At 47.5% G+C, this 22,051-nt stretch overlaps 1 protein-coding gene and 1 non-coding gene across 2 annotated transcripts in view; both read right to left on the bottom strand.

The window, feature by feature from the left end:
• Nucleotides 1-22,051, bottom strand: part of CADM4 (cell adhesion molecule 4) — a 146,949-nt gene that overhangs the window by 47,758 nt on the left and 77,140 nt on the right. The gene's annotated exons all lie outside the window — the stretch shown is intronic.
• Nucleotides 20,813-20,919, bottom strand: LOC114603650 (U6 spliceosomal RNA). The gene has a single exon (XR_003708124.2). It is a non-coding gene; the product is annotated as a U6 spliceosomal RNA (small nuclear RNA).

Consider the following 22,051-nt stretch of genomic DNA (forward strand, 5'->3'; position numbering starts at 1 on the left):
CACCTCAGCTCATCTCCCCCCACGCTTCCCACAAGGGTGCCTCCTTCACCTATTTCTGGCACATTGATGCTCAAACCTCTTTTCCACCTGCTTTTCCCACGCTGCCAATCTCTTGCGCAGAAGACACAAAGGCTTCCACACCTCAAATCTTCCATTTATTTCATATGACCCGTTTTCCCACGCTTCCAGGGCAGACCGGCAAGAGAAGTGTTTCGATCCAAACTGGGTTCAAATCCCTGAACAGCCCTAAATCTCACAAGGGGACTGGGAAGCTCAACAGATTCACCTTCCCCTAGTATGGGCTACTCAGATTTGTCATCTGCCTGGACATCATGGAGAAATCAGTGTCTCTTTCAAGAACTCCTTTCCGTGCAAAAAGACTGAGTTTGCAAGCTCATAGTGAAGCTTAGTTATGGTTTAAAGATGAATGTGCCGTGTGCTGCTGGTGCCCAGGGCTAAAACTGCAGGCACTTGATGTCTCTCCTCTCCACCTGCTGCTATGATGGTTGCTAAGCCATGGTTCAGCATATTGTTACATCCAAACCTAAGCTCCTGATTTGTCAGTCTCCAAACAAACCAAGAGCTGTAACCAAGGTATGTTCCTTTTTTTTCTGGGTTAACATGGAAGACAAAGCGGTGGTCTTGTGTATACAGTACCGTTATGTCTGCACATTCACACCATACATTTAAAGCACTATGACAGTCATGGCTTCCCCAAAGAATTATGGGTGCTATAGTTTGTTCAGGATGCTTAAAGTCATTAAAAGGTAAAGGTAAAGGTAAAGGTAAAGGTAAAGGGACCCCTGACCATTAGGTCCAGTCGTGGCCGACTCTGGGGTTGTGGCGCTCATCTCGCTTTATTGGCCGAGGGAGCCGGCGTACAGCTTCCGGGTCATGTGGCCAGCATGACTAAGCCACTTCTGGCGAACCAGAGCAGCGCATGGAAATGCCGTTTACCTTCCCACCGGAGTGGTACCTATTTATCTACTTGCACTTTGACGTGCTTTCGAACTGCTAGGTTGGCAGGAGCAGGGACCGAGCAACAGGAGCTCACCCCGTTGCAGGGATTTGAACCACTGACCTTTCTGATCGGCAAGCCCTAGGCTCTGTGGTTTAACCCACAGTCATTAGGAGGCCCCTATTCCACCCACCCCAGGCGAGTGTTCCTAGAGTTCCCTGCGAAGAGGGATTGATTGTTAAACAACTCTGGGAATGGTAGCTTCCGTAATTCTTTGGCTTAAAGTGGTATCATCACACTTTAAATATATGCTGTGGATGTGGCTTTAGAAGGCTTAGAAACAGGCTTCCCTGCTTGTAAAGGTAAAGGGACCCCTGACCATTAGGTCCAGTCGCGGACGACTCTGGGGTTGCGGCGCTCATCTTGCTTTATTGGCACAGGGAGCTGGCGTACAGCTTCCGGGTCATGTGGCCAGCATGACTAAGCCACTTCTGGCAAACCAGAGCAGCACACGGAAATGCTGTTTACCTTCCCACTGGAGCGGTACCTATTTATCTACTTGCACTTCATGCTTTCAAGCTGCTAGGTTGGCAGGAGCAGGGGCCGAGCAACGGGAGCTCACCCCGTCATGGGGATTTGAACTGCCGACCTTCTGATCGGCAAGTCCTAGGCTCTGTGGTTTAACCCACAGTGCCACCTGCATCTTAGAACTTAGAAGGCTCAGAAACAGGCTTCCCTGCTTGTAAGTGACAGCAAAGGCTAGAAAACCACAAGAGACAGAATACAGGTAAGGGGAGGAGAGAGGGAGAGAGAGAGAGAGAGAGAGAGAGAGAGAGAGAGAGAGAGAGAGAGAGAGAGAATGTGTTTATGCTCAGGAACACTTTCGAAACAGATGACATTTTATTTCCCTTCCTTAAGAAGCCATAATGGAAGTTCCACCAGTGGAAACGTTTAGAGGGCTGAATAAGAATATTCTCCGCAGTGCCATGCCATAACAGCTAGGGTACCTTATGGCAAACATGACACCAAATTCTCCCCTTCCCTGCTACACACTGCTTTTTGCATGTGTTAAAATTCCTTAAACATGGTGGCACGTTGCCGTTTTGATAGGCAGATTAATTTAGCAGCATATCCGCAATGGGAGATAATGGTTAGGAGGTGATTCCCCTGATGACTGGGAATCTCTCTGGGTTGTTTTGAAGGAGATGCCCTTCAGAATTTGCAGGAGGCAACACAAAGCCCAGGCTAGGGGTACTAGAAAGCATGCATGTGTAATCTTGTGAATATAACATCCATTTGGCAGATGGAATGGGCAGAAAGAGAGCAGCGAGTGTCTAGCTGGAGTTAGCATTCTGCACTGCCCAAGATGCTTGCTGGAGATCTGCTGCCTGCAGTTTGCCTCCCACTTACTGTCTGCCTGTAATTTTTTTTAATAGAGCAAATAATGCACTCTATTTTTTTAAATAGAGCAAACATTACAAAGACACCTCAAGGAAGGGCCATGGGTAGCTCAATGGCGGGGCATCTGCTTTGCGTGTGGAAGGTCCCACCTTCAGTCTCCAACACAGAATCAGAGGGAACCTGAGAGTCACCTAGTCCAAGCCCCTGAAATTCAGGAATCCTGCCCACATCCGTCCCTGGGTGGGCTCGAACCATCAACAACCAGACACACTGTTCCATTGTGCCACAGGCTCCGGACCCAGTCTTCAGGTGGAGCTGAGAAAGGCTTCCATCTCAAACCCTGGAAGGCCATTTCTGCTCAGTGCAGCTAGATGAGCCAATTATCTGAGTGCGTGTGAGACAGGTTCTAAGTGCTCTTTTCTCTATACAACAGCAGTGTCCCTGGAAGGACTCGCCACAAGGGGAAGGGAGGAGTGTGCAACCAGTTGCACATTTTTCACCAACAGACAGACCCTTTAAAAAAGCCAAAGGCTTAGGGATCAGGAAGTGGGGAACCTATGGCCCTCCGTATGTTGTAGGACTCCCAATTCCTATTGACCCCATGGGAGTTGGAGTCCAACAATATCTGGAGGGCCACAGGTTAGATCCTCATCCAGGTTGGATCCAGATGACCCAATGAAACCAACACAACTTAAATCAGACCTAAGTTGGGCACATAGGTTATGCCTGCCTGGATCAGATCTCCTCCATGAATTTAATAGAACCACAAAACTAAGTTGGAAGGGACCTTGAGAGTCATCTAGTCCAAGCCCCTGCAATGCTGGAATCTCAACTAGATCATACATGACAGATGGCCATCCAAACTCTGCTTAAAAACCCTCAAGGAAGGAGAGTCCACAACCTCACAACCTGTTCTACTGTCTAACAGCTCTTACTGACAGAATGTTCTTCCTGATGTTAATCAGAATCTCCTTTCTTGTAACCTGAATCCATTGGCTTGAGTTCTACACTCTGGGGGAGGAGAAAACAAGCTTGCTTCATCCTCCATGTGAAAGCCCTTTAGATATCTGAAGATGGCTATCACATCTCCTCTCCATATCCTCTTTACCAGGCAAAACATACCCAATTCCCTCAACCGTTCCTCATAAGGCTTGGTTTCCAAACCCTTGATCATCTTGGTTGCCCTCCTCTGCACACATTCCAGCTTGTCAATATCCATCTTAAACTGTGGTGCCCAGAACTGGACACAATACTCCAGGTGTGGTCTCACCAAGGCAGAAAACCTTCTTTCAAAGCCATCCATGTTTGTGGTCACCACTGTTTACTATAATGGCTACCAGCTCGGATGGGGTTAGGTCTATCCTCCCTGAATTTGTCTCATCTTTCTTTGAAGCCCCAACTGAGCAAGTGGGGATAACCACATTTGTGGGCAGTGAGTTCCAAAAAGTTAAGTGCATGTTATTTCACCAGCTAGGCAATCAAATAGGGCAACTGCTTATGAACGGCCAACAATGAGGACACAAGACAACACAGTTGCAAATGCAAATTTGTATGGTAAGAATCAGGATCTAGAAAGAATTACTAAAAGTTAAACAGAGGTTCAATGCACCTCACCACAGTGGAGAAAACCTGTGACCTGGTGCTAAAGTAAGGGTGGTGGCAAGTGGGTTATTTGTTTATTATTATGTTATGTATTATGTACAGTGGTACACCAGTTTTCGGACGTAATCCGTTCCGGAAGTCCCTTCGAGTTCCAAAATGTTTGGAAACCGAAAACTGAAAAAGAAAACTCAGAACGGAAAACTCAAAACAGAAGCTGCGCTTCCTGTTTGACTTCCAAGTCATGCTACTTCCGGGTTTTGGGCGTTCAAGTTCCGAAACGTTTGACTACAGAGGTGTTCGAAAACCAAGGTACCAATGTATTTTTATTTTGAGTTTAACTGTTGTAAACTGCCCCATGATCTTCAGATGAAGGGCAGTATATAAATATGATGATGATGATGAAAGTGGTAGATGGGCAACTTCAAAAACCCTGCTATTCTCTCTTGTGGTTTAAAAAAAACCTTTAAACCAGATGAGGACCAGGATTGTCCTTTGCAACGTAGGGAACTTGTCCATCCCATAAGTAAAGCTACCGGGGGGGGGGGGCAGGGCAGGAGCAGAGCCAACTCAGTTGCACTACTCTTGAACCAAGCCAGGATGGAACCACTTCCTAATCCAGACGTCTTCTGCTCAAGCTGGCTGGGTAGACATCATACATTTAAAGCACATTCCCCCTGCCCCCACCAAAGAATCCAAGGAACTCTTAAGGGTGCGGGGAATGGGAGCGCTGTGAGAGGTAAACCAGGTAAACCAAGCAAAGGTTCCCAGGATCCTTTGGCAGGGCGCTTGTGCTTTAAAAAATGAATGGCGTTTATACGGCAGCTGTCTCTACCTTGCACATCACTGGAAACGACCCCCTCTCTGGCTTGGCCTGCATCCTCTGCTTGCTACTGGCAAAAACCTCCCAATTAAGGCACAGATTCCTTGCGACGTGCCCTCGCCTCATCTCAGACCCGCTATCTCTGATTGCCACCTGGGCAATTCCGAGGCGCGTTTTTCTGATTTTGCTTTCCGTCCCCAAATTACTAGCCTTAAAAATAATAATAAAAAATCAACCCCAGCTTCAGTGCCAGGCAATAGGCAATTTTGCCTCTGCACACATTTATAATGAATCAGCAAGTGCCAACGGAAAACAGGCAGTTTTTGCTAGAGGAGGCATCACTTCTGTTATCTCAACTCTGACTGTCTTCCCCATTGCTAAGAGCAGTCTCCAAACCGCACTCTCCAAATGGATTTGGCACTGTTCCTCACGCCTCCAAAGCCCAGCAGGGCTCAGGTGTCATGACAGTCCTTCCTCTAGGTGGCATCCGAGTTGCAGTTGCCAACTGACCCAAAACTACATTCTTCTCTGCTTTTGCACTTTTATTCACAAGTTGATAAAGCAAACAGGATTCCCCCCCCCCCTATATAAAATAAGTATTTTGTAACTGCAGCTTTTCTCAGTGCAGAGATGCAGCGATAGGCAAAGCTTGACCTATTGGATTTCTGTCATGCAGCTGTTGAAAACACTGATGCTATAAGAGAAGAAAAAGGTGGCAACCTTATTTGGGGAGTAAATAAACCATTGGGCTTGGAGTCTGATTGCCCCCATCCCTTTTTCAGCTTGTCAGACAATGCTGCCATTGGCAGGTTTGCCAACTGCCCCGTAAAATAAAGGGGTCTGTCTGCTCTGATAGCTTCAACAGCTGCTCAATGTGCAGAAATCCTTGGGTGAAGCTTTTCGCAGCACAATGACAATATGCATTATCTCCTAATGCTTGGATAGCTCACTGCTGTAAAGGCACAGCTACAATAGCCAGTTGATTAATTGTTATTATATAATTCTATCCAGACAAACATTGTATGCCAAAGCGGCTCACATCAATGAGCGGTTGGAAGAGGAGAGCGAGGTCCTACCCTCTGGCTTACCAACTTAAGAAAAGAAGGCACCCCCTTAGAAGGGAAGCAGAGGGAAAAGACAGAGAAAAGAGATTGCTTTGCCGGTCGTGGGTTCGAGCCCACATTGGGCAAAATATAGCTGCATTGCAGGGAGTCGGAATAGATGACCCTGACGGTCCCTTTCAACTCTACAATTCTATGATTCAGTGCTATGGTTTGTTGCATGGATAAAGGTGCTGTAACTGACCTAGAGGCCCTTACTCCATGCAGCTGATGGCAGAGGCCTGAGACGGAGCTTCTGGTCACTTCTGCAGTCCAAAGGCATTGGGCCCAAGTGTGCTTTATGGCAGGGAAGGGTGGTGGTGGAGGGGGGGAAGTATGTTCCCTGCAGCCGCTCCTTCTCTGGCCAATAGATGGGGCCCACCTGTCCTTTTGCTTGCCATGACGTGTAAAGCCCAATATGACTCAGGACTGAAACAATTCAAGGACTGCCCGTCCCCATAAAAACTAGCCTGGGCTCTGCAGTCTTCATCGAAGGTCCTTCTCCATAAGCCCCACCTGAGGGAGGCACAGAGGGTGGCCACACAAGAATGTGCTTTTTCCGTGGTGCCTCCCCCCATCTGTGGAATGCTCTCTCTAGGGAGACGCACCTGGCACCATCTTTGTCCATCTAAGCAGTGGCGTAGCGTGGGGGGTGCAGGGGGGGCCAGCCGCACCGCGCGCAACATCTGGGGTTAGGGCAAATCCACGGGTTAGGGGGCGCAAATCCACGGGTTAGGGGGCGCAAATCCACGGGTTAGGGGGCGCAAATTACTTGCCTTGCCCCGGGTGCTGACAACCCACGCTACGCCACTGCATCTAAGATATTTTTGTATACTCAGTCCTTAGGTAAATAAGTTGCCTTCTGCAGTAGTCCTCACTTGTCCTTCTTAATATTTTACTGGGGAAACATTTTCTGCATTTTGCATTGTTTGTGGTTTAAAATCTTTCTGCTTTTAAAATTGCTTTTACTTGATGTATTTTATTAAGTCTCTCTGATACTTTTTATTTTGTATGAAGTGATTTGTTCTTGGTGTTGTTGTTGTTGTTGTTGTTGTTGTTGTTGTTGTTGTTGTTGTTGTTGCTGCTGCTGCTGCTGCTGCTGCTGCTGCTGTTAGATGATGATGATGATCTTCAAAGGATGATCTTCTCTTCAGATCGCATCCCAGTGAACGTTATTCCACTCTGGCCGCAGGCATAGGTCAGAGTACAAAGTTAGCCCAACCCTGATCAGAGATGCATCTCTACATCAGGGTTTATACTGGCTTTATGCTTTAGCCATAGCGTCCTCCCCTTGCAAAGAATCCTGGGAGCTGTAGTTTGGCAAAGCTGCTGAGAATACTCTGCTAGAGATTCAGTAGGGAAAGATGCCCGTGGAGAAGGCAAAAAAGAAGGCGGTCATGCCAGAGGGCCTGGTGTGAGAGACTTAGTACTGTCCTTCCGAGCTGATAGAAATGAGCCCCCACCCACAAAAGATCTCCTTGCATCTAAGTTGCTGGTCCTGGGGGGGAGGGAGGTTTGGGGGGAGGGGTAGAGAGCACCCGTCTCCAAGCTCCTGCATGACCCTTGCAACCCTCCCTGCTCTATTCATCTGCAGCTAATCACACGTTGCCATGGCGACCAGCCACCACCATTTGCATAGCCCTGGCACCATGCCATGCGGTGTTTGACTTCCAATGGGGCCTGCGAAGATGGAGAGGGAAGAGGGAGGAGGACCTGGGGAGAAGAGAGAGGCTCAGAGAAGGGCCTACTTTCTCCCCCCCCCCACCCGCCTGCCTTGCTACAAAGAGCGAGTGGCAAAAAAAACCCACCCTCCAACTCAGGAACGCGCCAACTGTCCCCTTCCAATAATTTATAACATCGTTCAGGGATTTAATAGCCTTGAGAAGGGTGGCTTTTCAAGCCTGGGCTGAGCAAGGTAGCCGTCCTTTAGAACACCCCGCCCTCTTCTGCCAGGCACCCTCAGCCTATGAGGAGGAAATTCAACAGGGAGAGCTTTCCGCTTGTATCCAAGTTGAGAGGTTCTGCCTGTTCTGCAGCTGTTAAAGGCAGAGGAGCTTTGCTGCCCAAACGAACAAACAGAGCCACCTTCTCAATGGCCTTTGTTCTCCCTGCACATCCTAGATGTTTTACGGAATATAGTATAGGCCTTCCCCACTCCCCAACACATTTATGTCAGCAAGGCAGGGAACTCAAGTTATTTTGGTGATTGAAAGGGCGGAAACAGGACGCAGGCAGCAGACCTTCTGGACTAATTGCTACAGGCCACACAGCGAAGTGATCTTGGCTCTGTGGGATGAGGATTGGAACAGTGAGACAGGGACTGATTCCAGGTCAACACACCAAGTTGGCTCTTACATGCTATGGAAAGCCACTTTGGGGGAGCAGCGCTCCTCAAGATGCAGAACTGCATCCTCTTTTCACCAGCACCAACCACAACACGTGTGTGCAGGTAAGTTAAGGAAAGAAGCTGCAGAAACCTACGGCAGCCGACACACCAAGTGATGAGAAGTCTGCCGGGGAACAATAACTTTAGCACAAGGCCACACGATAGGACCTTCCTGAGCATTAGGGCTGTGAACACCATACACTGAAAGCACACAGCTTCCCTCAAAGGATCCTTGGAACTGCAGCTTGTTAAGGGCACTTTGAATTGTAGCTCGGTGAGTGGGAAACCACCATTTCCCAGGATTCTTTGAGGAAAGTCATGTGCATTGGATGTGGCTTTCAATGTATGGTGTGGATCTGGCTGAAATGCAAAGGGATTCTGCGGGCTTCTTCTTTGGCGAGCACTCGTAGCCGAGTAAGATTGTCTTCCATGAACACGGTTTTAACAATGAGTCCGTAAGTGACTGTGGAGGCCAATTCTAGATCCACACGTCCTTCCACAGTGGGGACATTGGTTTCTGGGCGGTGTGGATTTGCCAAGCATGCCTTCCTCCTAGCACGTTTCTCCCTTGCGTCCTGAGTTCGAGTGTCTTCAAAGCCCATGACGCCTTTGGTAAAGGCTGTTCTCCAACTGGACTTCTCGGAAGCGTTTCCCAATTGTTGGTGTTTAGACTACATTTTTTTAGATTTGCCTTGAGACAGTCTTTAAACCTCTTTTGTTGACCACCAGCATTACGCTTTCCATTTTTAAGTTCGGAATAGAGTAGCTGCTTTGGAAGACGATCATCAGGCATCCGCAAAACATGACCAGGAGGATGCCTCCCAGCCTGTCTTGCCTGATCCACTGCTCATTCACCTTGGAGAGAGGCATAATTCTTAATTCTGCATCAGGTGTGCTTGGATCATTCCAATCACTTTCTGACGCAGAAGGAATACCTGCCTTCGGAAGCGCTGCCTCTTCGGTCTCTGCATCCAAAATGAGAAAGGCGGGTGGAGAACCGAGACTCATTCAGAAACACGGGAAGAGTCAGTACAAAGAGTCAGATAATTTGTGCATCTGACTCAGCACACCTCACACTGAGAGACACCAGCTTGGGGAGGGGGGGTCCAGGTAGAAGACATTTTCATCCCAACCTGGTGTCAGGGCGGCAGAGGAACCGCCCCCCATATCAGGTTGTCAGGAACAGATAAGACAAGAAGGAGTCCTTACCATCTGCTTTTTATTCAATATTTACAGAGACAGGCTTGAGAATGCAGCCTCTTGGAATAATGGCATTGTCCCGAGTATAATAATAATAATATAATAATAATTTATTATTTGTCCCCCGCCCATCTGGCTGGGTTTCCCCAGCCTTTCTGGGCGGCTTCCATAGAAACCAAAAAACACTAAAATATCATACATTAAAAACTTCCCTGAACAGGGCTGCCTTAAGATGTCTTCTGAATGTCAGGTAGTTGTTTATCGTTTTGACTATAATAAATTTATATTATTATTATTATTATTATTATTATTATTATTATTATTATTATTATTATATCTCCACCTCCCCTTCTCTCCCACTTCCTCACTTGTCAACAGCACCACCCCCTCTACGGTTGCCGCTTAGGGCCATTTGTCTTTGAGCTCTTTGCTCTCCTACTTTTAAGGCTTGCCAGGTTCTGTGAGATGGTGGGTGTGGAATACTTTCTAGTGATAACATGTCAGCCAGCTGCTCCAGCTCTGCCTCCTCCTCCTCTTCTCCCATTATTTCCCAACTTCCCCTCTCATCTTCCTCTGAGCTGTGACCTCCCTCAAACCCCTGTTGTAATTCTGAACTGCCTTCTTCTCCTCTGGAAGGGTCAGGCTGGGGAGGTGGTCTCCACCATTCCTCCTCTGCCCAGTTCCTGACATCTGGAGATACTAGGGACTGAATCTGGGACTTTTGGCACTCAGTGCAGATCAGCTGCTCTGCCACTAAGCGATGGTCCTAGAGCAGGGCTTCCCAATGGGTGTGCAGCACCACACTGGAGTGGCAGGAGAGGATAGCAAGTGTGGCAGGAAGACTCAAGCACAATCAGTATTATATTTTGTGGCTGATTCGTGTTCTCATGCAGCTGCACTGTTTTATACTTTCTGGATGTCCCATGGTGATATTATAAAGTAGCTGAGTTCTCTGTTATAAAATCAGGCACTGCTAGGAGGGGTTTCTATTAGTTGTTTTAATGCATTTCTTATCAATAAAGAAATTGGTGTGGTGCAAGCAAATTTTTATTCTGAAAGTGTGGCCTGGAAAGTTCCAAGAACCACTGCCCTAGAGCAATTGACACTCCTTCGCATGCTTAAAAATAAGCCTTGGGGTGCAAAAATGATGCCAGTGTCCAATTCTTATATGTAATATATTGTTGTGAGCTTGGGGAGCGGACGGTTAGGCTGTATGATGTCCCTTCTAAACCCTGGACCCAGCAAGAGTTAAAATCTAATGGAGGATTCCACTGCTGAATTAGCTAGACAAGGAACATAGTTATGTATGATCCAATGTATGGTCATCAGCATAACAAAATAAGGTTGATTTTGCCAGATGGCAAATGGGTGGGCCCCCTCCTTCACCCGGCTGCTAGTGAGAAAGGCAAAAGCCAGAGAGCTGGGCTAAAAGCAGACAGAAGCCAGAGAGTGACAGCCATGCATGATTTCTGCTTGAAGCCAAGGCTATGACTATATCTATTCTGTGACTTGCTTTCTAAACAGGACCACATGTTTAGGGAAGGTTTTAATGTCTGGTGTTTTATCATGTTTTTAATATTCTGTTGGGAGCCGCCCAGAGTGGCTGGGGAAACCCAGCCAGATGGGCGGGGTATAAATAATAAATATTATTATTAATATTATTATTATTATTGAAGAAAGACCTCTTGAGGTGTTAATGCTGTGATGCCCCACACTGTAGACTCAGGTTGTATATTTGTATAAATAAGCCATACAGCCTAAAGATCGTAGAATCATAGAATTGTAGAGTTGGGAGGGACCCACAGGGATCATCTAGTCCAACCCCCTGCAATGCAGGAATCTCAGCTAAAGCATCCAACCTCTGCTTAGAAACCTCCAAGGAAGGAGAGTCCACAACCTTTCAAGAGAGTCCATTCCAACTTTACTGTCAGAAAGTTCCTCCTGGTGTTTAGTCGGAACCTCCTTTCTTATAACTTGAATCCATTGGTTCAAGTTCTAACCCGCCCTGCCCCCAAGCAAGAAACCACCATCTCCTCTGTCCCTAATTGCAAGGAAACTGAACCCTGGGTAAGCCTGTTGAACCCCTGGAATCTCGTACCGCTCAAAAATTGGGGTGGCATGCAACAATCACACACACATGCATATACACCTCCTTTGTCAGACATTTGGGGGAATGCCATTTAAAGAATCAAATGCAAATTTTATAATAATTATAATAATAACAAAATAAATACAATAAAACATCAAACATTAAAAACTTCCTGATACAGGGCTGCCTTCAGATGTCTTCTAAAAGTCAGATAGTTGCTTATTTCCTTGACATCTGGTGGGAGGGTGTTCCACAGGGCGGGTGCCACTACCGAGAAGGCCCTCTGCCTGGTTCCCTGTAATCTCACTTCTCGCAGTGAGGGAACCGCCAGAAGGCCCTCGGAGCGGGAACTCAGTTTTTGCTACAGCCAAGATTATTACAGTGGTGGATGGGAAGAGAAAGGGCCTCCACTAGACTGATGCCTAGACAATCTTAGCTGAAGTATAATTACTCAGAAACGCCACATATGGAAATCAGTTTGGGCCAATTAGACAACCCGTTTCACACAGCAAAGTTACCGCTTTTGGCACAGCCACTGGTTTTGCGAGCACGCCAAATGGTTGGTTGACATGTTGCGATCGCATGCCATTAGCTGAATGAGAGCTTGAGCCAGGAGATGGGAGACACAGTCTCATCGCAACCAGAGCGCAAACACACACTTTCTCTCTCACAGACACACACACACACACACACACACACACTGGCATCCTGCCACTCAAACGTCAAAATGGTTTTATGAATAGACTTCAAGACCCTGAGCATGAAGCCAAGCTCATCTGCCAAGCCTCCACACAAGGGTTGCATGGCCACAGCATCAAGTCTCTAGACGGAACAGCTTCTGGTGCCCTGGAGAAGGACGGCGAACAAAATTAAACATCTACCATCAAGGGGTTCTTTTTCTGGGCGGCGGGGTGTGGGGTGTAGAGACAATCTCGCTAATGAGGGAGCGAATTAGTAAGCAAAGTGAAAGAAAAACAGCAAACTTGGGAGAGAAGAAAGAGGGAGATGAGATCACAAAAGGAGAATCTGGGTCAGAGGAACTTAAAAAGAATGTTGGAAATGAGTTAAGAAAAGGGGTTGGGGCTGGGGAAGAGAGAATGAACTGAGACTCAGCGAATGAGGAAGCTGGTGGGGTTGCCACCTTCCTGTAAATAAGCCTGTTCCTGTGCCTTTAACGGCCCTCAGAAACTCAGAAAAGTGGCTGGTTGAGCAGCAACCTTTGCTCAGTTAAGTGAATAGATGAATCAGTCAAAAACCTTAAAAGCGGATCCATAATTAATGTGGCTTTTTAAAAAAAAATTATTAAAAAATGTTACCTATATTAAATGTAAGTGCTAATAAAATTTGCAGGTGACAGGCAGCGTCTCAGAAGAATTTTTATTGCATTTATATCCCACCAAGGAGCTCGGGGTGGTTTGTATATGCTTCGCCCCATCCTCATTTTATCTGCGCAACAACCCTGTGAGGCAGGTTAGTCTGAGAGGCAGTGGCTGGCCCAAAGTCACCCAGTGAGTTTCACAGCTAAGTGGGGAATTGTAGAATCATAGAACTTTACAGTTGGAAAGGACCTTGAGGATCATTCTAGTCCAATCCACTGCAATCTAGGAATATGCAGATGTGCCATACAGGGATCAAACCTGCAACCTTGGCATTATCAGAAGCATGCTGTAACCAACTGAGCTATCCAGGGTTGTTCCAATTTGAACCCTGGTCATGCAAGTCCTAGCCCAAAACTCTACACTGCTGTTCTGGCCTTCACTCTCCCACTGGGGTAAACGCTTCATCTAAGACAAGCCCACTGAAACCAATGGACAGGACTAATTAAAATCTATTGATTACACCGAGACTGCTCAGAGTAGGGTTAACATTGGGCAGATCCATTTGAAGCACACCCAGTGCACATTTAAAAGCACATGATACCCCCCTGGGAACTGTAGCTCCAATTCTTGCCATGCTTAATAAACTACAGCTCCCACAATTCCTTGGGGGAAGTCAAGCAGAGAGGCTGTGGGCATCCTCCTCTGTGCTCCATACCCCCACAAAAGCCTTTTACATTTTGGGTGGACCTACACCACACATTCAGAGAGCATGGCTCCCTCCAAAGGATCCCGGAAACGGTAGGTTCCTACTCACAGAGCTGCAATTCACAGCACAACAACAAACTGCATTTCCCAGGATTCCTTGGGGTGGAAGCCATGTGCTTCAAATATGCATCGGGTGGGCTTCAAAAGCATGCTGCGTGGATCTGCCTTTTCATTTAACCGGGTGACACCCCCGGCGGCAAATGAAGCTTTTCCTCCCGCTTGCATCTCCTGTACATCAAGCCGCTGTGAGGAGGCAAAGCTCAAAAGGAGGTCAGGTTGCCAGATCAATAAGGGAAAAGAGAGCTTCCCACTCCAACCGCAAACAAACAGCTGCGGAGGTGAAGACATGAAGAGAATTTGGGCGAAGGCGGCCTTCTGCCACCATCCCTGCCCCAACTCTTTCCTCTCCGCAACTCTTAAGAAGCAGGAGGAGCCCTGCATGAGTATCAAATCTGGCAAGCAGCCACCTGCCCTGGTGCTTTGATGCCATAATTCAAAGTGGACCTGCAGAGTTCGCTCCCCCCTTCTAAAACAGTCCAGCTTCCAAAATTGCCCACCACTACCTCCATTTCCTGACACACACACCCAGCGTGTGCACGCACACACACACACACACCGCCCTCCCCGTCTCAGGCTCCATCCTTGCGCCTGCTGCAATGAGATTCCGGCATGAGGCATCGGGCGCATCAAGGATGCAGCTCACGAGGGCTGCTGATATTCTACAAAAGGGAGGCAGGGAGCATGAAACGCTGCCGCACGGCTCTCGGCCTTGAAGCGAACCCCCCCTCCCCCACCCCACCGCTCTGACCTCTGCGCTGGCGCCTGATTGATATTCTGTGTGCCTTTCTCCTGCCTGTGCCAGGCTGGCCTTGGGGAAAGAGGCAGCAGGGGGAACCCACACCTTGAGGCCGGCGGCTGGAGGCAGCTGCAAAAGGGGCAGGAGATGGCGCAGGCCAAGCAAAAACGCCAGAGAGGATGGGGCAGAGACGAGGGTCTCGATGCCTTCTGAGAGTCGGGCAGAAGAGGTCACCTTTAGCAGGTGCCCCAGGAGCCTCCTCAGATCCCAGAAGCAGGGCATACCAGGGTAGCATCTCCCAACCGCTGCCCACTGCCCAGCCACTGGCCTTAGAAGGCAGACTGCCCCTGAGCATGGAGATTCTGTTTAGACACCGTGGTGAACAGTATGAAGCTGTCAAAGCAAGTATCAACCTGGTAGCGTCACAACCAGTGGCAGAAAGTTCCAGGGGTTGATTCTGCAGTCATTTATTTCGCCTGTCCCTGAATCGACTGCTAATCAATGGCCAATATATGGTGTTACGGGAACTGGGAGACCGCCTACAGAAAGAGGACTATGACACAAAAAACTGCAGCAGTTAAAATGCCCCAATCCCCTCCTTTCGGACAACTATATCTGCCACCTTAGATCAGTCATTTGCAATTAAATCCCCATACAGAGTTTTTAGGGCTGTTCAGAGGTGACTCAGAATGCACAAGGTGCAGAGAGAGTGTGCGTGCTGGTAGGGAAGACAGCTTGCTGGCCTGCTCCCAAAATGCATATTTGGCACAGCACCTGAACGATCCTACACTCGCGCTAACTTCATGTGCATTGTCTCACTTTTTTTTTAGACGTTATGGCAACTGAGCAAAAGGGTGAGACAAGCTAAATTCTTCCTCCCCCTCCATGCACAAAACATCGAGAGAGCTCAATGCTTTTCTCCATAAGACAGACAGACTGTCAATTCCTGGCTCCAAGGATGGGGAGTATGTGACCTTTCAGATGTTGTTGGAACCCTAACCCTAACTCCCATAAGCTCCAGCCAGCAAGGCCAATGGTAAGAGGTTATGGGAGTTGAGTCCAACAATATCTGGAGGGCTGCATGTTCCCCATCCCTGCTGTCTTCCAACAACAAGAAGAAAAAAGGCTGACTTATTTTAAGGACAGGAAGAGTCCTGGGTTCACCTTGCCTTCTGTTCCATTATACTCCTCCTCCTCCTCCTCCTCCTCCTCCTCCTCCTCCTCCTCCAAGTAAGATTGTCTTCCATAAACATGGTTTTAACAATGAATCCGTAAGTGACTGTGGAGGCAAGTTCTGGATCCACACTTCCTTCCACAGTGGGGACATTGGTTTCTGGGCTGGAGTTGATCACAGTGTGGATTTGCCAAACTGTGCCTTCCTCTTAGCACGTTTCTCCCTTGCATCTTGAGTTTGAGTGTCTTCAAAGCCCATGACACATTTGGTAAAGGCTGTTCTCCAACTGGAGTGCTCGCAGGCAAGTGTTTCCCAGTTGTCAGTGTTTATACTATATTTTTTTAGATTTGCTTTGAGACAGTCTTTGAACCTCTTTTGTTGACCACCAGCATTACACTTTCCATTTTTAAGTTCGGAATATAGTTGTTTTGGAAGATGATAATCAGGCATCTGCACAACATGACCAGTCCAATGAAGCTGATGTTGAAGAATCATTGGATGGACACTGGTGATCTTTGCTTCTTCCAGTACACTGGTATTAGTTCGCCTGTCTTCCTAAGTGATATGTACAATTTTTCGGCGACATCGTTAATGGAATCTTTTGAGGAGTTGGAGATGGAGTTTATAAGTGGTCCATGTTTCACTAGCATACAGTAGGGTTGGTAGTTCAATAGCTTTGTAAACAAGCATTTTGGTTTCCCTGCCGCCCAGAGTGGCTGGGGAAACCCAGCCAGATGGGCGGGGTATAAATAAATAAATAAATAAATAAATAAATAAATAAATAAATATTATAAATGTCCCAGTCCTCAAATACTCTGCATTTCTCTGTTACCCTATGCCTCTTCCCATCCCATTCCACAACTAGAAATACAAAAACATATATGCACTCTAGATGGATTAATCCAGAATTAACACCACCCCCTGGCTCTGTATTCTTACCACCGACACATGGGAGAATCCTTATTCCACCCTTGTGCACAACTCAAAGAGTGACAAACATTCTTTCCATCACTCTTTAAGCAATCTGATTGCGCGAATGGAAATGTGGCCAGGAGTCTGATGGGACAAACCTTTTTATTATTATTCTCGTAATTGCAGGGGGGTTTGAATGCTTCCCTTCCATCATTGCACTTTGACAGTGCGGAATTTATCATCCGCAGAGTTTGGCTCCCTAGAATTCCTTCTGTTCTTCCTCCTTCCCCCGAAGACAATCAAAACAAAAGCACCAAGTCTCCATTTGAGACTTCCCAGGCGCAAAGATAAACTTAAAGCACGTTTGGGCAATGCCTGGTGGGATGTCGGAAGGCAGAGAACGGCTGGAGCTCCAGAGTTCCATATAGTTCCTTACTCATTCTCACTCACCAAGTATGGGGAAAGGAAAACGTCACTTACAGAAGGATCAGAAATATTTTCCTTGACTCTTGAATTTGTTTTATTCTGGATTTTAAAAAAATGTTTTAATGTGTTGTAAACCGCTTTGGCCACCTCATGAGAAGAGAAGACTCCCTGGAAAAGACCCTGATGTTGGGAAAGATGGAGGGCACAAGGAGAAGGGGACGACAGAGGACAAGATGGTTTGGACAGTGTTCTCGAAGCTACAAACATGAGTCTGACCAAACTGCGGGAGACAATGGAAGACAGAAGTGCCTGGCGTGCTCTGGTCCATGGGGTCACGAAGAGTCAGACACGACTCAACGACTAAACAACAACAACAACAACAACAAACCGCTTTGAGATTTTTTTCCTTTAAAATAAAAAGTGGTATAGAAAAGAAATCATCATCACCATCATCATCTCACAAACACCCTTACACACATACAAGCTAACAAAATCAGTGTAACTTATGCAAACCAAGGCAACATTCATGTCATAAAGGTAACAGTAAAGATAAAGGACCCCTGGGCGGTTAAGTCCAGTCCAAGGCGACTATGGGCTTGTGGCGCTCATCTTGCTTTTCAGGCCGAGGGAGCTGGCATTTGTTCACAGACAGCTTTCTGGGTCATGTGGCCAGAAGGACTAAACCGCTTCAGGCACAACAGAACACCGTGACAGACACCAGAGCACACGGAAACGCCGTTTACCTTCCTATTTATGTGCTTGCACTGGCGTGCTTTCAAACTGCTAGGTTGGCAGGAGCTGGGACAGAGCAACTGGAGTTCACTCCATTGTGGGTATTCAAACCACCAACCTTCCAATCAGCAAGCCCAAGAGGTTCAGTGGTTTAGACCACAGTGCCACCCGCACATGCCACATGTTTAAAGCATTATGATATGAAAACAATCATGACTTCCTCCAAAAAGCTGTAGTTTCTTAAGGGTGCTGAGAGTTGTTAGGAGACCACTGTTCCCAGCACAGAGCTACAATTCCCCGAGTTCCCTGGGGAAAGGGACTGACTGTTAAAGGACTCTGGGAACGGAATAGGGGGAGAGGAATAGGAATTTCCTAACAACTCCCAGCACCCTTAAGAAACTACAGCTCCCAGAATTCTTTGACATAATGGTTAGAGTGTTGGACTATGACCTGGCGGACCAGCATTCAAATCCCCACTCAGCCATGAAGCTAACACTGGGTGACCTTGGGCGAGTCATCATCTCTTAGCCTAACCCACCTCACAGGGTTGTTGTGTGGATGAAACGCAGACGTGGAGAACCTTCTACAACCACCTTGAGCACCTTCGAAGATAACGGTGGTATGCAATAAATAAATTGTGTGAATGTGGCCCAAGTACATATTCGACCATTTGCTTTATTTGTGCAATATAATTGATTTTTTAAAAAATTTACTTAAGGTATTTCTGTAACGCTTTATAGTTGAGGTTTCTACAGGGTGTAATGAATAAAATGAAAACAGAAAAATTCCTTAAAATGTCTGCTTAAAGAAAAGAAATGTCCATAGGCTAGTCTAATCTCAGCCAGGAGGGAAGAAATAACTACTACTACTACTACTACTACTACTACTACTACTACTACTACTGTTGTTATTATTATTCACCCTTTTGTATGCATGGCTTCCAGTGGATATGGGCAGGGATATAAGGGACCAGGTCCTTAAGATATCCTTGGCCCAAATTGTGAAGAGCCTTGTAAATTAACGTAAGAATTTTGACCTTGGCCCAGTAACAAATGGGCAGCCAGTGCAAGCTATTAAGGAGCAGGCTGATTTGCTGGCAGTAGTTTGCTTATCTCCACCAAGAGTCTAGCTGTGACATTTTGCAAAGCCAGGAGCTTTGAGCCCAGGCCCAAAGATTCAGTAAGCAAGGGGGTAGCATTCAGCTAGGTCTCACTCCGAGTAGACCCATTGAAATTACTGGTCCTATCTTAGCCAAGTACAATGGTTTTAATGAGTCTGCTGTGGGTGCAACTTAGTTGAATACCACCTTGAGGTTACCAGGGCATGAATTTATATGGTGGAAAGCTTGTTATAGACACTTAGGTTTTCATTTTGTAATTTGCAGCGCAGCATACACAACGATTCCTACCCACGATCACCGTACACACACCTGCAGGATTGCAAGAACATCTTCCCGATCTAGAGGCCGCAGAGAACAATGGATGTTGAAAGGAACGAAGGCACTCGAAAAAGCTTTTGTTACTTAACATGCACTAGAAGCTGCAGTTTCTAGTGCCACCTCAATCAAAGCAGCCCATGATCCCTTCATGTGAAAGCACTAGAGAACCAAAGGTTTAATTCAAGTGTTGACACAATCCATGAATGTATTATCATTACGGAGGTTAAATACCCTATGGCCAACGAAGCAAGAAAATAACAATCATGTGAAAATGTGCAAGCGGCTGGATCAAGAGCTAACACAACAGAATATAACTCACAGCAGAAGGCGAGACCCACATTGTGAGATTGCAGGGCTGTTGCAGGTCCCAGCTCAGAGCTATTTTAAATCATTATTAGTAGGGCAACTTAACAGTAAGGTGTGCAAAGCAGCAGCAGGTTCTCACCAAGCTAAGGGACATGGCCTTTGACATGTGAGGTATATGCTTTTGGAACCCACCTTATTCCCATGATCGCACATCGTTGATTTTTTTGAAATTGCTGCAATATGCCCTGGGACCAGGTGGTGAAGGTGGGAAATAAACTGGAAAAAAGAATAATTCTCAAACCCATGGATATAGAATACTGGAACTGTAGAGTTGGAAGCGACCTTGAGTGTCATCTAGGCAAATGCAGGAATCTCAACAAGATCATGTATAACAGATGGCCATCCAATCTCTGCTTTAAAACTTCCAAGGAAGGAGAGTCCGCCATCTCTCGTGGGAGTCTGTTCCACTGTCAAACAGCTCTAACCATCAGAAAGTTCTTCCTGATGTTTAGTCGGAATCTCCTTGTAACTTGAATCCATTGACTTGGGTCCTATCCTCTGGAGCAGGAGAAAACAAACTTGCTCCATCTTCCATGTGACAGCCTTTTAGATATGATAGCCATCTTCAAAGGTCGTGGGTTTAAGCCCCACGTTGGGCACAAGATTCCTCCATTGCAGAAGGTTGACCCTCATGGTCCCTTCCAATTTTACAATTCTATGATCTCCTCTCTGTCTCCTCTTTTCCAGGCTAAACATACCCAGCTCCGTCAACTGTTCCTCATAAGGCTTGGTCTCCAGACCCTTGATCATCTTGATCTCCCTCCTCTGCACACGTTCCAGCTTGTCAACACCCTTCTTAAATTGTGGCATCCAGAACTGGACACAGTATTCCAGGTGTGGTCTTACCAAGGCAGAACAGAGTGGTACTATGACTTCCCTTGATCACGACACTATATTTCTGCTGATGCAGCCTAAAATAGCACTAGCTTTTTTTTTTTTTTTTTGGCTGCTGCGTCACACTGTTGGCCAAGATATCGAGGAGGAGAAAGGGGTTGAGAATGGGAGTTGAAGGAACTGAATCCTGGGAAAGATCCCAGCAGGCTGGGAGGCCCCAATCCAGATCCAGACTGTCAGGGGAGAAGTCTGCCTCAGTGTCCCTGGACATCCCAAGTGCCATGTCACAGCACACAGACGGGACTCTGCTCCTGCCTCCAGTGTTGTGTTAGAGCACTGAGCTGGGAAAACTCAAGGTTCAAATCCCTACTCAGCCATGAAGTCCACTGGGGGATTTTGGGCCTGTGACTACTTTGAAGGGTTCTTGTGAGGATGACATGAGGGGTTGGGGTAACCACCGATGCTACTTTTATTTAATGTGAAAGCATTATTGGAAAAATGTGGGACGCGTCACGAATTTGCGCGTCATGCTTGCGCAGCGGCCAGGCTAATCTTCTCTGCATCGTTCCACTTTTAGTGTATGTGCTGTAGGAAAGAGCAGGCCATGAATGCTACTTTGAACTCATTGAAGGAAAGGTTGAGCACAAGTGTAATAAGTACATAAATAAAGCTCATTAGAAATGCAAAGTGGAGCATAGGTACGGGCAGAGGTAGAGGGGGTGATACTAAGGTTGAGGCCTAGTTGTTGATAAATCAGGGCTTGAGCTGCACCACTTCAGGCTGCAGGTGGGGGGGGGCTCCTGCAGGTGAGGGAATGTTCCTCCGTGGAAAAAAGCTAATAAACAACAACAACAACATCCCCCCACACAGAAAACAAGCACTGTCAGGAGGTCCAGCCTCGCCTTCTGCACTGACATGTGCAGGGGATGCACCCAAATGAATAGTCTATCATGGGAATCCAAACCACAGCCTCAAAGCGGTAACATCCCAGAGGCAGTTTAGCATCGTAATGAGAAGTAAGTGTGAGAGGGGCCATATTGGATGTACAGTGGTACCTCGGGTTACAGACGCTTCAGGTTACAGACTCCGCTAACCCAGAAAAAGTGCTTCAGGTTAAGAACTTTGCTTCAGGATGAGAACAGAAATTGTGCTCCGGCGGCGCGGCAGCAGCGGGAGGCCCCATTAGCTAAAGTGGTGCTTCAGGTTAAGAAGAGTTTCAGGTTAAGAACGGACCTCCGGAACGAATTAAGTACTTAACCCGAGGTACCACTGTAAATCTAAACCATCTAGAGCAGTGTTTCCCAACCGGTGTTCCGCGGCACACTAGTGTGCCGCGAGACGTTGCCTGGTGTGCCGTGGGAGGGAGGCGGGCGAGTCGGGCGGCGAGAGGCGGGTCGGCGGCGGCGAGGATCCGCGTCGAGCCGGGGGCGGCTCCGCGGTGGTGGTGCCGAGGTTTCTCTCTCCATTCTCCCCTCACACACACACACAGGAAATAACACAGGATCAGCTGACAGGACCCGGCCAATGGGGCGGCGGCGGGGCAGCGCGCGCAAAAGGGAGGAGCGCGAGACGGCGGCGGCGCAGGGCGGGAGGGCGGCGCATTGCGCGTGCTCAAACCCGCCCTCCGAGGTGCAGAGGGGAGCTGGGCAAGCGCCTTCTTCAACCACGCGCTCGTTTAAAGAGGCAGCGCCCGGGCGGAACAGAACTCTGTGCCTCTCGCCTAGGGATGAAGG

This window comes from Podarcis muralis, chromosome 7 (assembly GCF_964188315.1).
Source record: "Podarcis muralis chromosome 7, rPodMur119.hap1.1, whole genome shotgun sequence".
NCBI classification, from domain to species: domain Eukaryota; kingdom Metazoa; phylum Chordata; class Lepidosauria; order Squamata; family Lacertidae; genus Podarcis; species Podarcis muralis.